Source organism: Fundulus heteroclitus, unplaced genomic scaffold (assembly GCF_011125445.2).
Source record: "Fundulus heteroclitus isolate FHET01 unplaced genomic scaffold, MU-UCD_Fhet_4.1 scaffold_314, whole genome shotgun sequence".
Taxonomy (NCBI): Eukaryota; Metazoa; Chordata; class Actinopteri; order Cyprinodontiformes; family Fundulidae; genus Fundulus; species Fundulus heteroclitus.
This window is the reverse complement of record NW_023396724.1, coordinates 55,001-70,898: the sequence shown is the minus strand read 5'-3', so window position 1 is coordinate 70,898 and position 15,898 is coordinate 55,001. Positions and strand designations below refer to the sequence as shown.

Sequence of the window (15,898 nt, the reverse complement as noted above, 5' to 3'; positions counted from 1 at the left end):
AAACACTCTGCAATGTTACACAATGTGCATAAATGTGTAAACAAATACATGTTTTCATGACGAAATACTTTTTTTGGCTCTTAAACACAGATAGTCATGGGATTACGTATTAAGGTACAAAAGAATACATTTTACAATTTAATTAAGACACAAGTTGTATTGTTCATTTTTTCCACTTTCACTGACACACACACACACACCTAATCTTTAGCCTTCTGTATACACCAACAATCATTTCTTCATATTTTTTGTGTGATGCTTATATCCACGTATTTTTAAAAGCCTGGAAAAGGGTTTAAAATGTATGTCATTCGTGTCTTCCACTTTGCTTGCATCCAGCCTTGAAAGAATAGTTTTTCACAGCTTCTTGCATGTGCTGACACTCTGTATTTGACAAACTAAGGCTGAATCACTGCCAAACGAAGTACCCTGGAGTTACACAGTGAACAAATTAATAAGCATTAAGTATGGTTCTTGAGTTCAATGCTCAAAATGGTGATCTGCACCGCATAATCTACTTTCAGCAGTTGTCGCCAGTTATTGCAATTGTAAACTGTATAAAATACAGGCAAAATTGCTCCATCTGCATTTACTCCCATCGACTCCAGTCAGTCTGGAGTAGAAAAGACCCAGCCCAGGGTTTCCTCAAGTATATTTACACGCCCTACCCCCAGGCTAAGCGTTGTTTATTTGAAATGCCTTGCTGTTTGAGAGCGGCATTAAAAAGTTCCCGCCTGGGACAATACACCCCTGAGAAAATAAGCTGCGTCCACACTCTGTTCACACAGCTCCCCTCCTTCGAGCTGCATGACGTAACTCTCCCCTCCCAGTTCCCTGTTCCTCCCACTCCACGGGAACGCACGCACCTCCTGCAGGACACCTACCACCAGGATTACCCCATTTTCTGGAAGAAACCCTGCAGCCAATGGGGCATTGTTCAAATTAAATCAAATCACTAACTTTAGAACAGGCAGTGCACCTGCATCACAGCCATCTTGTGGTCAGACAAGCTGGAATAGCAATTTAAGATATCTATATTTACATTCTTCCCACAATAATATAATCAACACATAGGAGGTCATTAAATTCATAAAACAATTAATTTGGACTTGTAAACATGTAAACATTCAAAAACATAGTTCGTACCGGACTCTTTACCTTGAGTGCCAGATATTCAAAAGAGTTGAATTTCCCCAGAAACAGCTTTTTACACTTTAGTAAATCACTAAACAATGTTGCCTTGCCTCCATTTTTCGTTTACTTTCTGCTCTCACAAAGAAAATTGTAGGTTGGAGGCATTGACTATCAGAATAGGTGCTTAATGAAATTCATGTAAACATGTTTCTGTTAAAAACATAACATCAAGATTATGGTCGTAATTTTTGAATAAAAATTATTTCCCTAACAGAGTTCTAATGTTTCATAAAGCCAGTTTATATGACCTAGTGGTATAATCATCTTTCTGACTGACTGTATCAGGCAATTTATTACTTTTAATTAGGTTTGTTTATTTCAGTTTTTTTATTCTTCTAGTTTTTGTTCTGCCATTTATCATCACAGATATACTGCAGTTATCTCCCATCAGGGGCCCAAGCTTGTGCTGGAGGTTATTGTGTCTGATAAATTTACCAGGGCTCTTTGCATATCACAGCGTGATCTGAAGGTCCTGAGCATAGGCATGTTCATCATCCTTGATGTATGTAGAAGATAGGTTAGGAGGTCACTTATCAGGTTGTCTCCACGGAGAAGATGTCACTTGTAAACCTATTTTAAAAACTTTTCCCATATTGTTGGTAAAGTCAAGAAAAGGCACTTGTGGGCTTAATGGGGATGGAGGGGAGATGGGTGCAGTCTGGGGGGGGGTGGTAGGTTTTGAGAGTGTTACTGGGGTTAGTTGATGGTCTTTTTGGCCTGTTGAGGTCTGGGGTGAGTCCTGCTGGAATGGTGGTGAAGTCACTTCCTACGTCATCTTCTTAGCAATCTTTATCTTGGTTGCTGCAGATTGCACAGGGCTCATCGTCTGTTTATGCACTTGTTCTACCTTGTCCAAGGACAGAGCTGATGGTGCATGGTTCACAGAGAAAAACATGTTGGAATTGCAGCGTTTTGCACCTGCTGTCTTTGTTGAAGACATGTTTTCCCCCCATGATATAAAAAGACTGTCTGGGAAAAAATTATTTGCTTTCAAGATATTTCTACTTTAATTTGCACTAGATAAATCTAAAAACACATTTGAGTTACCTTGAACAACGAGGTAATTTGAGATATCTCATTAGAATTCTAACTAGTCAAAACAAAAAGCAAGCCATCTCAAAATTACTCTATGGCTAGTCGTATTTTAACTGTTATCTGAAATAAATGTTTCAAATAGTCAGTAATTTACTGCAGATATGTTGAACTGGAGCTTCAATACACCGTAATGGTAAATCTGACATTGTTTATGCTTGGCAAAATGTAATTAGATATATAAAATTGCTATGTTGTCTGTTCAAAATATAATCAGAGACAACTCAATTAACTATGTCTAGTCATAAATTAATTTTGGATATCTGGAATGCAAGTAAATCCAGTTTTATGTTAAAAAGGTCTGCCATAATTACTGCAGAGACTTCAAACTCCCCCCCTTGACTTCCTTTTAGCACTTTTCTACTCACACTTTAATTAATTTTCACAACAGTAAAAACTTGTGACTGTAGAAATTAGAGTTGTATTCACAAGACTTTGGACTCATAGCTTTCAGATTCATAATCAGAAAAACAATCCTAACCCAAACATTTTTAAGACACATTTATGGCAGCAGAATTTTGTGTATCTTTCGGACACAAAAAATACCAATGCGAATTGTTAGACTCGGCACACATCTTTTTGACAGCTTTCCTACTCCATATTAAAAAGCCAAAAGGTCTGATGTCCTTAAATCTTCTTTCAAGTCAAAACACTAGATCCTGTCAGAGGTTGTATTTATGTAGCCTCGTGAGACCATCCTGATCTCGCGAGGTTTCAAGGTTTCACTCGCAGATCAGTCTGGATACTCTCCGTTAAAGAAAATTTGGAGCCGTTCACCAAACGAACGTCCAATCAGCGTTGGCTTTGAGGCGGGTTGAGGTGTGACGCAACGGGAAGCGCGACAGTTCAGTCTAAGAACATGGGAGCTTCAGCCGATGAAACTAGCGTTAGTGTGGCTATCGAGCAAGTTTTATCGGAATTACAGAGTATTTCTCTGCTGAGCTAACGAGCCTTTACTTGCAGCAGCAAGAGTAGCTTGGCTTGTGGTTGTGTTTTCGTCGTCGCTCTGTTACGAGCGACGACGAATCTGATTGGTTTATTTGGCCCGTCTATCACCAACATAGGCCAAACAGCTGACCAGTATTTTCGCCCCTTCCCAAAATTACTTCAACGGAAGGTTTCCAGATGGATATGCGGAGCAAATCTATCTGGCGGAGTCAGGTAAGTATTTATGACCCTGTATGTACGTCTAATTTTGACCCAATGAGGATATTCATCATAGCGGCGCAGGGACAGTAGCCGAGGTGTTCCCAGCTTTTTTGTTTGTTTTTGTGTTTTCACTTGTGTTATCACCACTCCTAGCTAACAAACTTAGAAACAGCTTGTTCCCCCTGATGGGAGACTGCAGTCCAACGCTTTAAATAAGCCCCACTGTTACTAGCCGGTCATACGTTACACTCACCTTAATATTACTGCCTACTTGCACACTATCATCTCAGAATAATTAAATGCACATTTTTGTAAATGAAGCCTCAATCATCATTGTTCAATAAGCACCCTACTACCTCATTGTCTGTTATCTTTGACTTTCCTGAATGCTAAAATAAATAAATAAATAAATAAATAAAAATGTAACCCTTGCTCATTGCCTTTTTGGCAGTTTTTGCTTTCATTATGTGTATGTGAACTGTAATGTGAACCAGAGTAGCCAAAGAGAAATTTCGCCACGGTAACACATGGTGACAAATAAAATATTCTTGACTATTGATTCTCTTTGATTCAAGAGAACATATCTAAAACAAATTCAAACTTGTGCATCCAGCTCTTCCAAATAAATGCCACTTTTGCCTAAATTTATATATATAAACTTCTGAACAGAAATGTGCGTGTGTCATCTTAAATTTGGTAGACTGTTGGGAAGACAGGAACATGCCTGTCAGACAGAACTTACTACTGATATAGAATCTGTGAAAAACAGGCCAGGCATTAATACTGGAATAGCCATTTTAATGTAAATACAGCTAAATGAAGACACCAATACCTTCACTTATGTAATTTGCAAAAAACAATGTATTTAAATTAGATAGTTTTAAATGACAGGTAGCCAATAAAAAGAAAAGTGCCCATAATGAAAATGTGGATTTGATTACCTGCATATAACATTTGTGACCAGGGTCACTCTTAAACAAGCACTACAAATAGAACTTCCAAGAGTATATATGGCTGGAGGTCTGCACAAAAGCAGCCTTTCTTAACAGAAAAAAACTGTTTTTGGAAATTGTATCCGAATAGATTAAGGCCAGATAACAAGAAAATCTCCACCTAATCCTCATGATTCTGTAAAAAACAGCCCATACAGTTTTTTTTATTTTCATTTGGGGAAAAAAAAGCAATAGTTCAAGGTACCCACTTATATATATATTGTAACGGCTAAGTACGTGGTTTGCGCTTTAGTTTTACAAGGTAACGAGTGCTCAATGGGCTATATGTTCATGGGGTGTGAAGGAGCAACATTTCTCAATAGGTTTGGAAAACTTTCTCCACCCCTCTTTTGCTATTTCAGCTCAAGTGCAGCGGTTCTCTGGCTTGGCATCCAACAGCAGTGTGGGTCACCCTCCAGCCTGTTCAGCTGCCAGGGTCCTTTGTGTACAAAGATGTTAATTGGTTCTAATCCGCCACTAGAAGCTGTTTTGGTAGCCTGACCTCACACCCTGAAGGACAGCTTGGTGTGAAATACTAAAGAGCCCATTCAAGTGGCAAAGAAAAGAGGCACAGAGCATTCCAACACAAATCAGTTTCCCCAGTGAAAGAGGGAGAGACCCAAAGGGAGAGGGGGGACTAGGTGCTGGGATGAAGATGGGAGCGCATCGTTGTTCTGGCAATCAATGAACAACACAAAGCAGTGGGTGCCGTGATGTGTAACTTTACAATCACATCTTAGCCTCTACTTCAAGGGATTCCCACCATCAAACTAGACATGGGAATGCCTACTGCCTAAAAGTTGCCTCATCACCACTGCAAATGAGCACATGCAAATAACGAAGAAACACAAGGAACAAACAGATAACTGAAATCCACATGTCACCACTCTTTGCAATTCATAATTTCCTGTTAAACTCAGACAACATCAAGAACTAGCAACAAAGATGGGCCAAAATATTCCTGAAACTCTGGAACTCAAGACCGCACATTTCTCTCTCTCTTCACATCCCAGCAGCAGAACATCTGTAACACCTTAACTGTATATTGATACTCATACTATGACAAGCCAGGACTATTTTGCTAAATATTAACCAACTCCCCCTTTTTAAAAAGAGGGGACTAAAGATTCAGATTTAAACATAAAGAAGGAGCTTGCATTGGAAACACAATAGAGTTTAATCTAACACAAAGCACCACCTTTTGCTTCCATTTCCCTTTTAAACATTCTCAGATATCAAGAGTCAAAAGTCTTTATCATAATAATCTTACCATTGTAAGATTTTTGTAATACACTGGCTCAGAATTCACATAGATGCACACATAACACACGGTCACACAAAACATTATGTTTTCAAATAGTTGAACACACCAAAAAGACTTCCTCAAAGGACCCCCAAAGTGCTTCACACGACATTGAGAAGCTAAAAAAGCAAGCAAATAGTCCTTAGCATCTGATTAGATTTAAATGTTTGAGTCAAAAAAACAGACAGCAGTCAGTACCTGTGACGATATGGAGACAGTGCAATCATTCACAACTTTGAAGTTAATGAACAACTTTTTTTTTATCTAAAAGTTTAAACCTTTCTCTGGGGAGTTATTGATGTTGGCTAAATCAAACCTTGTTCTAAAGTCAGTTTTCTGCTCGCTCAGTTTAGATTATAGTGGGTTAGACTTCAAATGGTTGTTTTATTTCATTTGAAATAATAAAAGTGATTTAAAAAGTGATTTAATGTGTTTGAAACTACAAATGCCCTTTATGAAACACTTTATAAATGTTAAAACATTGCCTGAATCTACACCTTATAAAACAAATTGTCCCAAAAAGACAGTTATCAGAGGCACGCAAAGTAAACAAGGTGAATAGGTGATTGAAGCTGTGTGTGAATCAAATTCAGGGAATTTGCGGCAGTTTCAGTAATCTAGGGCAATATCACCAGCAACTTTGTTCATGCATGATTCATTTGAAAACGGCGTAGTGTGGGTCTCCTCTCTGCTCTGACTGCATGCAGGGCTTAACAAAGCAGCCGCAGCTGTGGTGTGCCTGTGAGACAGCGCTGAAGGAAGAATGGGCTTATGGCAGCTCGTGCTGCTGCCTCATTACAGTGAGTCCAGAACGATTTGTACTTTCTCGTAAAGTCACCATTAACATAGAAAAAATTGCTAGACTTGTTGCCAGTAGCTTTTTAAAAAAGGTTACTAGAGGACTCTGAAAAGTCGCTAAATATAGCAGCAACAGATCACCCGCTATTACCAACTAATGTAGAACAGATTACTGGATGAATGTGTGCTTCTGGAAACACTAGTTATATTTGGTTCACACAATAATAACATTAATGTTGTTCACTATTGTTCATTATATTTTGTTTGTGTTTTGGGAGAGTGAGTTGGTGCTTCTGCATCTTGACCAAGCTGGTTTTATTTTAAATAGACAAACATACAATAATATTACAAGCTTCTTACATATTATAAATCATATAGGACAAAATAAAATAACAGTATTTGTAAAGTGTGGGTGTTTTATTTTGCATGGCGCATTGCTGCTATCTACTGGACTTTTAGGGAAATGTTTTACTTTCATGTTTAGTCAGTACGTTTTGTTTGCTAGCGGTAGAGCAAATGAAAAGATGTGTTTGTTATGAACGCCGCATTCCAGGTCAAGTTTTTCGACGCAATGCCTGTAAGTAGCAGCTTATGCTTCAAAATGAGCGTTTATGTTAACAAATTAGAAATAAAGTAAGTTGTCTATTGAATTTATGTTTAATTGGTTCTGGAGACACACGTGGGCAATTCAATTATTTGCTACGTCATTGCTAATTAGCAGGCTGTTAACATTTGTTAGGTTGCTACGTAGCATTGCTGCTCATTGTTAAGGTAGCATCCTGAAGTTGCATTGTTTTTGTACTTTCAATGTATGCAACTGTATGAAAAGCACTTCTGTTAGCTGTTCTGAGCTCATCCTGAATTGTTTGGGCTTTTTGGCAGCTTCACTCCATTGTACGTAAAAATAAAGGAGGAACTAAGTAATCCTGACTCGTGTGAAAGGAGTTTGGCTGATGGTTAGTTTTGGTAGAAGACACCATAGCGAGACCATTACAGTATTTCTGGTAAGTCTCGATGCTGAAAAAGCCTTTGACTCAGTCAGTTGGGTTTTCTTGTACAAGGTTCTTGATCGATTTGGTATTCACCTAAAGATTTCCACGAATATACGTATCCTCTATAGCAGACCTTCAGCTAAAATAAAGATAAAAGGTTCTCACTAACACTATTTTTCTTCAATGCAGATCACGACAGGGTTGCACTCTCTTCCCTTTGCTATTTGCCCTCTTTATTGAACCCCTTGCTCAATGACTGAGGCAAACGGATTGTATCAGGGGCATCAGGATAAACGGAGAGGACCACCGAGTGGCTTTATATGCAGATGATATTTTAATATAATTGAGTGAACCCTAGAATACATTTTCAGAATTATTGGCCCTTTTACAGAAATTTCTTGTTAACCAGTTATTCTGGTTATAAATTAAATTTACAAAAGACTCAATTATTGGCCTTTAATTATTCACCCCCAATGCCTCTCCGTGATAGATTTCAGCTCAACTAAGACCAATCATCATTGAAAAACTTGGGTATACACTAGCCAAATGACATCTCTCAGCTCACCGTAATAAATTATGGCCCCCTCTTGAAAGAAATTAAAGAAGATCTGAAGAGATGGAACTCTACCTCTTTTCTTGGTCTGAATCAGGGTTTCTTAACCTTTTTGACCTCAAGGCCCAACTTTTCCTGTCCAAATTGGCCCATGGCCCATTTATAATATCAACTATATATATATTATATAGATGATATTAGATAAGGAGATAAGAGAGAGACTAGACACATATGACGATGAGACACATTACATAGAGAAGAGATATAATAAGATAGATAGATATAATATATATAGAGATATAGATAGAAGATAATCCTAATAATAGTATACACATATATATAATATATATATAATATAATATAATATATAATATACTATATATATATATCCAGATATTATATATACCTATATATATAGTAACAACATATAATATATATATATTACACATATATATATTAATATATACAATATATATATATATACAGATATATAATCATGATCAATAATTCCTCTATATACTATATCTATACTCCTCTCTACTCCTCTCTCTCTCTCTCTCTCTCTATCTCGCTACGCTCAGTCTCCTATCATCCGTCCAAACTTAGCAGACAACGCACCATGGCAAGTTCTCTGCTGGCGCGGTCCCCCCTCTGCTCTACAATCCACAGGTGACTGCAGCTGACGGTGGGGCGGGGGGCGCGCACACCTGCGGCTCGTTCGGCGAGTCAGCGCTGGAAGGCAATAAGAGCAGCGCTCAGACAGCCGGTGGATGCCAGAGTGTTAGCATCAGTGGTTATGCTTGTGTGGCCACCGTCTGTCAACGATTATATGCTCGCATCTAATCAGTGCCTCTTGTCCTCCCAGGTTCCCCGTGCCTTGATCCAGCCGTGGCGCTTATGCACTTGTCTTGCCAGACTTCAGAGGAAAACCAGTCAGTCTGACTCACCAGATTCCACCGGCTGTCCTCGACCACCTCGGGCGCTGCTCGGACCTCCCCTTGCTCCTACAGCTCACCGTCGCTCAGTCACCAACCTCCATCAGAGCAGAAAGCGCTAAGTTCCTCCTCCGCTCCACTTCCCCCGGTCCGGTCCCCGAGCCTTGTGGTAAGCGCCCCGCCCCACAGTCCGTTATTTCCCTCACGCAACCCAGCCTAAACTTCTTGTTTTTCTCCCAAGATCGTCTCACCCCGGCTCCGTTCAGCCTTGAACCCAGATACTTAAATTCTGTGATCAGCCAACTCCGCTCCTGTAAATAAAACCTTTGAACTGCTCATTGTTGTCCCAGGTGTCTCTCTGCATGTGGGCCAAATACGTCCGAAACATGAACTCAATAATCTAAAACTTTTTCCACATACACAATATCACCATTTCCCTCAAATATTGTTCACAAACTAGTCTAAATCTGTGATAGTGAGATAATCCATCATATCTCACAGGTGTGCCATATCAAGATGCTGATTAGACCAGGGGTTAAAGCAAAAATAATCAGTGTGACTGAAATTTTTTTTCGAGTCAGCCCATATATTCCCGGGACCGTGGACATAATGCCACATTAGTTACCTCATTCGCTTATTGTGCAGTCAACTTTAACCAAATCTGGTAGTTTTAAAATATGCAATGACCATTCCTGTCTCTGTCCCACCTTTCAGCTTCAGCGCCTTGACATAATCCTTGACAGCCCTCTACATCCTCTCCTTCGCTTTCCACATCCAGAACATCACCTGGTTAACTTTCATATTTGCAGCATCAAGTTCTTTCTTCACACTTTTGCCAAAATGGTCCACAGTCCACTACAGTTTCAGCTCTCTTCCCTCATACAAGGCCAACCACAACCTGGGACAAAGCAGGACACATAACCAACACTGTGATGAAGTCATACATTTTAATTTAACACAGATCTCACATTATAATAATCAGTCTCTGCTTTGCCCGTTATTGCACAGCAATTAATTATCACAGCTCCTGAGTTTATAAAAAGACATCACTTAACTATTTTCAAGTGTAATAAAACTGCTAACTTTTAGCCCTGTGACAGGAAACCTGCCCAGGATGGACCCTGTGTCCCCGCCTCTCGCTCACTGACTGCTGGAGAGTCACCAGCATCTAAATCCTCATCATTTAAGGAGTGTCCTGGTGCGCAGCGGCTCATCAGGTGGAAGCTGCTGCTTATTTATTGACTGACAGCCGCTCTCACTGCAGCTTTCCCTTCAGTGGTTCAAAAAAGCGCAGGCGGAATTTATTTTATTGTTTTACTTTTTCCAAATCGGACCCAGTCAAATGTGGGACATTGTTTTACATTCCGACCCTTCTTAAAAAAAAAAAAAAAGAAAGAAAGAAAGAAAGAAAAGCACGTGATGCTAAATTAGCCTGAGCTAGTGCGTTACTCTGAGTTTTAAATAAAACATAATAGTGATTAATGAGGAGATCCCTGGTTGGTCGCCGCGTTTATCAGCTAAGTTACGGGAAGCGGGGGAGGTGACATGGCCAAAGGTGGAAATAACTGATTAATTAACTGCAGGAGCAGCGACAGACACGCTTACCAAGGGAAGTTGTTGTCAGATGTTTAATCCGCTGAACTTTACCAGCTAGTTCATAAATTCAAAGAAAACCTTTCACCACTGCTACTTTCATTCATAGCATCTGTGGGCAGTTTGAGACGCTCCTCCAAAAGTTAATATGATTCAACGCTGATACATGCGAGACTGGTGGATGTTTGTTTTGCAAAGACCCGCCGTACTCTCTGATTGGCTAATGTCCCGGCTCTGCCAGGTTTCATTGGTTGAGAGCAGCTTCAGTTTAAAACCTTGAAAAAAAAATGCTAGAAAGAACAATTTGCACTTATTTCCAAAATGACGGAAATCCGTTGCAGCGATGGAGAACTTGCAATTGGCATGCTGACAGCAGAAATGTAAACCAGAGCTGTCGCTCGTGTATTGAATGTTCATTTTTCTATTATAAGCTGTCTCCAAAGGCGTTTCAGAGAATTTGGCAGTATGTCTAACCAGCCTCACAACCGCAGACCACGTGTAACCACACCAGCCCAGGACCTCAATATCCAGCATGTTCACCTCCAAGATTGTCTGAGACCAGCCACTCGGACAGCTGCTGAAACAATCGGCTTACATAACCAAAGAATTTCTGCACAAACTGTCAGAAACCGTCTCAGGGAAGCTCATCTGCATGCTCGTCGCCCTCATCAGGGTCTCCACCTGACTCCAGTTCGTCGTCGTAACCGAGTTGAGTGGGCAAATGCTCACATTCGCTGGCACATTGGAGAGGTGTTCTCTTCACGGATGAATCCCGGTTTACATCACCTCATGTTGCAGCAGGATAATGCACGGCCCCATATTGCAAGTATCTGTACACAATTCTTGGAAGCTGAAAACGTCCCAGTTCATGCATGGCTGGCATACTCACTGGACATGTCACCCATTGAGCATGTTTGGGATGTTCTGGATCGGCGTATACGAGAGCGTGTACCAGTTCCTGCCAATATCCAACAACTTCGCACTGCCATTGAAGAGGAGTGGGCCAACATTCCACAAGCCACAATTGACAACCTGATCAACCCTATGCAAAGGAGAAGTGACCACCATTTGCCTGCGTGAGGCAAGTGGTGGTCACACCAGATACTGACTGGTTGTTTGAGTCCCCAGACCCCCCATATATATGATATGGCACACCTGTGAGGTGGGATGGATTATCTCAGCAAAAGAGAAGTGCTCCCTATCACAGATTAAGACTGGTGTTGTGCCATGATATTAAAGCCATGATGAGAAAAACTAAGTCAGATTGAATTCTGACCATGTAACCGGAGGACAACTCAAAAGGGGTTTGCTGAGATAGCCCATCACAGGAGGGATTCCCGATTGAGCCAGACCCCTCCCCACAGACGATCCCTTCAGACTACACCTGTCTCCTCATTCTTCTTCCTGGGTTTGCTCTGGAGGACAGGGCCCACGGGAGGCTGGGACCAGCTAGCCGCCCTGCGATCCACACAGACAAAGACTCTCAGTCTTCACTTCTCCTTCCAGGGATTCTCAAAGGGAGAGTCCGCCCTGGACCAGCAGCCATGAGGCCTCTTGGGGCCCAAAAGACCCACGAGCTGAGTAAAAAATTAGCCTCTCTGAAACTCAGTTCCTGCTGGCATCGGAGAAACTGCCAGCTAAATCAAAGATAAGTCTCTCACTTCTGCTTAAAACCGATGCCGAAGTGAATAAATCCATCTATGCCAGCTTTGTTTCGCTTCCTCACCGGACTCCAGAGGTAGCTAATTCCAGACAACGCGGAGCTGAAAAGCCAGCACAGGACGGCCAAAGTCGACCGATCTCACATGAGGCACCGACAGGTCTGACAGGCTTGAGGCAGGGAGAGTTGAAGGGTTTGTCTGGAAAGCTGATGTAATGCGTACATTGTGTTTTTAAATAAAAAGAGCTAACGGACGTAGCTCATGCTACCATTCTGGTACCATGTCATTGCTGATGTGATTCGAGTGTTTTTTATGGTTATAACAATGTTACCTCCACAAGGGTTTCAAACATTTATGGGATATTAATGTTTATGTTATCTGGCTCTCTCATTATGGCTAAAAATAAAGCTGAAGTCTTTAAAGTTAGTGCAGAAAATGTGCAAGCCAAAATGCTATCAGCCCCGGTAACTTCCGATTTCCGGTTATTCAACTAAGCTTGTTTTAAACATAAAGCTTGTTCGTTTCCCTCCGCCGTCATTCGATAGTGCTATGAGAGTTATTACTGCATTAAAATTGAAAATAATGTTGATTTAAAGACGTTTTGTATAACTTTAGATTAGCCGATTTTAGCAACCCCATCACTACAGCGACCCCTAGCTCGCTGTAGTGATGAGGTATAATCGCATTGATAACATCGAGCGTTCATAAAGTTTCCGGATTTTTAACGAGAAAATCATTCTTTAAAATGTTATTTCCTCAAATAATGTTTTCGGTAACTCAGGATTTGCATTGTGAATGGGTTAAAACACGTGTCAAATTTTGTTCTAAATTAGTTAAGCTAATTTAACTCCATTCCATGTTTTTGTAACTTAGGTCTACAGAGAACCAGGATTCACTGAATTATTCTGATGATCAGCCACCTTTGTTTTGTCTTTTGTGTTCTTTTGCATGTGTATAGTTCGTTAGCTTAGCTTCTTTTTATCTTCATTTTGCTTAGTAGTTTAGTTAAGTTTCACTAGCCTAGTAGAGAGGATTTGATGATAATAAAATGGGAGCAAAACCAAAAGTGTTGTGTTTATATTTGTGTATTTTTATATAATTAAACAAATAATGAAAGCAGTCTCTTTCTCTATCCGTCTTAAAAAAAAAAAAAGAGTATTTCTATTAGCTTTTGGGGAAAATGGGTTAGATATGTAAAGTCCAGCGGACAGTTTTTGTAGTGTTGCGGTATTAATCGGCCAACTTGTGCATTTTATTCTTCAAGTGTGAGTTTGTTTTTTTCTCTCTTTTTCTCTCTTCCACCAGGTCATAAATAATATACATGTAATAAAATAATACAAATGTATTATTTTTCTTCCTCAGTATTTTTTTTCTGCTTACTTTCCCATACTCTTCTTAGTTAGTATATAGCTTGGTCATATAAATGGGAGGAAAAAAAATAGACAGCGATTGTTCAGAGTATACGTCAACTTTTCAAGCTGTAACACTGTTTCGCTGACGGAAAAATAAAGAATGTAAAAAAAAATTTAAAATTAAAAAAGGCTTCACAACAAGATCCAAGCTTTTGGACAGATGTAGCAATTCTGAATGGGGTTTTGAGAATTACAAAATACAGCTATACTTCCTCCTATTCCGTACCTATTCTTAAGTTGAGGAATGTCAGGAAGTGAATCATGAGCATTCAGAAAAAAACAAGCATACCATTCACGAGGTTTGGTGTCTCCTCATGCTATAGACAGAAATAGTGTCAAAGCCAAAGCTTACATTTTCATGTCCTTTCAGAAAAAGAATAAAGGCATACGCCCACTGAACTCTCTTTCTCTACTGACAAGCTAGCTGCTTAAGCATTATTAGAATGTGAATTGCAGAGGTGTTTCAACACCAATTTTATAGAAATTACTTTCATAATGACAGATGAAACATTTGTTTATCATGACTACATTATTACCAATAATTAAATCGTCACAAAGAAGTATAGTGCGTTGCTCGTTTCCTTTTCATAGCACTAAATGACAGAATGCAACACTAAAACAAAGACAAGCCATTTCGCTTGCTAATAGCTTTTGTCCTATTTGACATGAGAGAGACAAAGGCCTCTTAAAAGAAAAGACAAGGTCTGATGAGAAGTCTCCTTATTTGTTTATTTTCCTGCTCTGTCTCGGCAAGGCTTTTCACTAGTTTCATCTATTATACTGTTCACAAATCAATACAATAATGGAAAAGCAACTCAACACTGTGATCTTATAGGCTGGTGCTGTGCTACAGTAAAATAGCTGCAGTTGTCAGACTGTTATTAAGCACCGAACACCATGTACATAGCAGCAGAAAATAAGATAAAAAATACCTTTATTGTCCCACATTGCGAAAATTCAGGGAAATTTAGGCGTGGCAAAATGAAAAGGAAAGCCAGTGTTATTAAACCAAGCAGATATCCATTCTGACAGACATGGTAATGTTAGTGCTGAAACTATTTATCATCCAATACTAGTTTCTGATAATCAAATAATGGAAATGTTCTTATCAATCTCAAACAAAGGAAATCAACATTATGGTAAATGTTTTTGTTTTTTTCCTCTATTCGCTGAATGTCCATTCAGGATGTGTACGGATGGCTTTGTGTTGGTCCTGTGATGGAATAATAAATGATTCAGCGCCTCGTGCCCCTTAATGGCCGATAAAGACTTCAGTTTTTGATGCCGATCAAATTGTCATCCATTACATATGGAGGACGATGGCTTTCTTTAGAGTTAAATTATACTGTGCTTTGAAATTGAGAGGAGGCAGCAGTGTAGTTGGCTAAAATGGAACATATGCAAAATCCTTTTTTAGCCCTTAAATACATTTTGTTGCGTACTTGGAGTCCCCAAGAGGGCAGAAAAGGTGACCTTAGTCTCTCTAGGTACTGTGCAAATATCTTTATATTCTTCTTCTTCAGTCATTATTATTATTATTATTATTATTACTATACATTTATCAATCCATTCAGTTTTCTCTATTCCCCATTATGATTTTTGAACAATAACATTCAACAATAGCAGCATAGTATTTGGTGTGGAACTGCTGAATAAGGTCAGTGACTTCCAGATAACAAATTTCATGAATCTTTAATTTTGTAGTCCAAGCTCTAGAATGCCAAAGCTACAAGTGGATAAGTCAAAATGTTCAGTTGTTGGGTGTATTAACCCACACAATTCATTACACCATCCAAAGCATACTACAAAAATGGCCAAATGAGGTGGTGTGGAACGCTCTGTAACCTGGAAGGGGGCGAAGTGTGAAATGCCTAATGTGCATTTAAAGAGAATGCACCCAAATGAGTCTTAGACATACCTCAGAACAGGGGCAAAAGACAGGCGGTGGGACAGCAATAGCGAGGAATTCAGACCAAAAGCACTGCTCATTATAGACCACATAACACAGCTCAATCATTTAAATGTGAAAAGAAAGGATGTAAAATACCCATAATAACAGGAACACTGGCCAACATATTTGATGTGTGATTTGATATTTGGTGTGAAGTTTTCACCTGATAAAATGGTTGTAACTGGTCTCACAACCGGTGACCGTTTTGATGTTTATGATGTTTTCATGATGTAACGCACTTTGAACTGCTTTGCTGCTAAAATATGATATACA

The 15,898-nt window shown here is 39.6% G+C and overlaps 1 protein-coding gene and 1 long non-coding RNA gene across 2 annotated transcripts in view; one reads left to right on the top strand and one right to left on the bottom strand.

Annotated features, from left to right (window-relative positions):
* Positions 1-15,898, bottom strand: part of LOC105922498 (V-type proton ATPase subunit B, brain isoform) — a 75,787-nt gene that overhangs the window by 55,001 nt on the left and 4,888 nt on the right. The gene's annotated exons all lie outside the window — the stretch shown is intronic.
* LOC118559538 lies at positions 8,816-9,465 on the top strand. The gene is made up of 3 exons (XR_004928920.1): positions 8,816-8,866; positions 8,939-9,177; positions 9,250-9,465. It is a non-coding gene; the product is annotated as an uncharacterized LOC118559538 (long non-coding RNA).